Here is a 3,952-nt window from a genome sequence, read left to right on the forward strand (position 1 = left end):
TGCGGGCATTACATCTGGGCAAATTCCAGCACATCCCATGTTTAGCTCACACAATAAATTTGGTGGTGCAGAATTTTCTGAAAAGCAACAGGGACATGCAGGAGACGCTTTGGGTGGCCCGAAAAATTTCTGGACACTTTCACCATTTAGGGACTGCATTCCAAAGACTGGAGCACCAGCAAACACTCTTGAACCTGCCCTGCCATCACCTGAAGCAAGAGGTTGTGACATGTGGAACTCAATCCTTTATATGCTTCAGAGGATGGAGGAGCAGCAAAAGGCCATTCAAGCCTATACATCCACCTATGACACAGGCAAAGGAGGGGGTATGCACCTGACTCAAGCACAGTGGAGAATGATTTCCGTGTTGTGCAAGGTTCTCCAGCCCTTCAAATTTGCCACACGTGAAGTCAGTTCAGACACTGCCAGCTTGAGTCAGGTCATTCCCCTCATCAGGCTTTTGCAGAAGCAGCTGGAGAAAGTGAAGGAGGAGCTAAGACAGAGCGATTCTGCTCGGCATGTAGGACTTGTGGATGAAGCCCTTCATTCGCTTTGCCAGGATTCCAGGGTGGTCAATCTGTTGAAATCAGTCCACTACATTTTGGCCACAGTGCTCGATCCTAGGTTTAAAGCCTATGTGGTGTCTCTCTTTCTGGCCGAAACAAGCCTGCAGAGGTGCAAAGACCTGCTGGTGAAAACACTGTCAGATGAAGCGGAACGTGACACGTCAACAGCTCCTTCTTCATTTTCTCACGCAACTGGGGATGCCAGGAAACAATTTAGATATCCTAAGCAACCTGCTGGCGGTGATGCAGGGCAGGCAGGACCAAGTTTGGACATCTGGTCTGGACTGAAGGACCTGGCAACAATTTCTGACATGTCTACTGTCACTGCATATAATACTGTCACCATTGACAGAATGGTGGAGGATTACATCGGTGACAGCATCAAAGTAGGCATTTCAGACAGTCTGTACCTGTACTGGCTGGAAAAAGAGGCAATTTGGAGGCCCCTGTACAAACTGGCTCTATTTTACCTGAGTTGCCTCCCCTCCAGTGTGCACTCCGAAAGAGTGTTTAGTGCAGCCGGGAACCTTGTCAGCTAAAGGCGTAGGAGGTTGCTTCCACAAAATGTGGAGAAGATGATGTTCATAAAAATGAATTATCAACTCTTCCAGGGAGACCAGCCTAAAGAACTTACAGAGTGACCTGTGGTGGTGGATTCCAGCGGGGACGAATTAATACTCTGTGAGGATGAGGATGTACACAGCACTGAAGAGGGTGAGGTATCGGTGGATGAGGATGACATCTTGCCTCCATAGAGCCAGTTTGTGCATGGACAGATTAATTGCCAGCTTGTTTTGTGGGGCCCCAAACGAACCAATCATTTCAGCCACAGTCGTGTGGCAGACTCTGGCGCTGAAATGATTGGTTTGTTAAAGTGTGTATGTCCTGTTTATACAATATAATTTCCAAGGACAATTCCATCTTGCACCTCTTTTTTTCTTTGCATTATGTACTGTTTGGGGCCTAGTTTTTTCAAACTGCCATCCTGTCTGCCACTGCTGTGTCACTCCTAGATGGGTCACGTGTTTGTGCCGCCCACTCATGTTGCTTAGCATAGTCACCCAGCTACCTCGGTGCAACCTTTTGGACATAAAAACACTATTGTGAGGTGTGAAGTGTTCAGAATAGCATAGGAACAGAAAAACCTGAAAATTCTGTGATTTTAGCTGTTTCTAAAAAAAAATACAGATCCAAAACACAAAACCCAGAACCCAAAACACGGAAGGGCGGTTTTGGCAAAACCAATCCAGATCCAAAACATGAAGAAAGATCCAGATCCAAAACCAAAACACAAAAAGTGGCCGGTGCACACCCCTAATTACTATGCATGTTTGACATTACTATACATGTGTAACATTACTATGCATGTGTGACATTATTATTTATGAGTGACATTACTATGTATGTTTGTGACATTATTATGTATGTGTGACAGCCTGAAAGCCAGGAGCAAGAGCCTGGGGCCGGCCACACACCCTGGTTATTGCCTTGTACAAATAAATATTGTGTGAATGACTATAACCCCATCTTTTCATATGTTCTGTACGTGTGGTCACTATAACCCCATCCTATCATCTGTACTGTATGTGTGGGCACTGTAACCCCATCCTGTCATCTGTACTGTATGTGTGGGCACTATAACCCCATCCTGTCATCTGTACTGTATGTGTGGGCACTATATCCCCATCCTATCATCTGTACTGTATGTGTAGTAGGACTCCTTTCGTACACACAGAGCAGCAGGGAAGCAACACACCAATCTGGATGCGAGTACAAGCTGGTCGGCACCAGCCTTTATTGTATAACGTCAGAAATTACATGAATGAAAACATAAACATAAATCCTAGCCTTGTCTGGGCTCTAACTTCACAAGTGATTTCCCTCACTACATGAAACTGGCAGGGCCTAACACCCTCGCCAGCAACAAAAGCACAGCATAGTCCTTACAGCTAGGTTTTCCTAGTGTCTCTGAGCAAACTCCCTGTCTGCTCCCCAGGTGAGACACTCAGCCCTAAACAAACTAAGCATATGTTGGCCATACTCAGGTGGAAGCCCTAATGAGCCTGTTACCAAGCTGAAAGGCCCAAAACCTGGAGTGGCCATGGGTGGAGCCCTTCCTCTCACCCATAACTCCCAGGACCCAAACCGGCTTTTCAAAAAGCTGAGACTCAAGCCTGCTACACTGCAGACTTTCTCCTGGGGATTTAACACACATAGGACAGGAATCTTGGACAAATGTCCCTGCCACGGACTCCTTTACCAGTGATCCCATCACAATATATATATATATATATATATATATACATATATATATATATATATATATATGAGCTACAGACTTACTGTTTGTGTGGTCACTACAAACCCCATCTTATTGTATGTACTCTATCTGTTGGCACTACAACCCCAATCCAATCAGACTTACTATATATGTTGGTACTACAACTCCCATCCTTTCAAATTAACTGTATGTTTGGGCACTAGAACCATCCGGTCATGTAATACAGTGGTACAGACAGTAAGCTGTGACAACGCATATATGGGACAAACCGTCTGGTCATGTAATACAGGTACTTACACCTGGAGTACTACACATCTGCTCAGCACAGTAAAGATGGAGCAACCGTGCATGTGCAGTAACACCCTTGGTGGCCATCTTATTAAAGGATGCTGGGCTGCTTCAATGAAAGAGCAGACAGGAGATAGCGCCAGAGCTCGCTCCTTCCCAACAAAAATAAGAACACTTTACAAATATTAAAACTCATCCGACATGAAATAATAATAAGTTCATATCTGGTAGAGATATATACCATTTCCTATCCTGCATAGAACTCATGTTACCAATAATAATCCAGGCTGACAGCAGCTTTGGCATCAGACAAATCCTTTCTTGGAAACCGAACCTGCCCAAACTTACCATAACCGAGAAGATCTCCAAGCTACAGAGGAGATCCAAGCTACTGAGGAGATCCAAGCTACTGAGGAGATCCAAGCTACTGAGGAGATCCAAACTACTGCTCGGAACTCCGCATCATTTTCAGATTTGAAAAGTAGGTGCATCATCATCTTCCTGGCATTGTGATACTGTGTCTGTTATATATAACAGTCAGTAATGGTCAGTAGATCAAGGGCCACTGCTTGAACTATCTGTGATGGTCTTGTGCGCCCCCCCAGCATCTTACAAACCTGCTACTCAGCCCGTCCCAAAATGGTATACTTTTTACAGCCTGTTTCTGCTTTGCTGTGGATGGGAGATTAATAGGACCTTATATCAAGGAGTCTGACCATGTTGTGTTACTGTGTGTAATATGTAATTTCCATGGTGGGAAATAGTCCCTACTGTATATACAAGTGTTTGTGCCTATCAGTGTATTATACCTCTAAAG

The sequence above is a fragment of the Taudactylus pleione genome, unplaced genomic scaffold (assembly GCF_031769625.1).
Source record: "Taudactylus pleione unplaced genomic scaffold, aTauple2 ptg000741l, whole genome shotgun sequence".
NCBI lineage: Eukaryota > Metazoa > Chordata > Amphibia > Anura > Myobatrachidae > Taudactylus > Taudactylus pleione.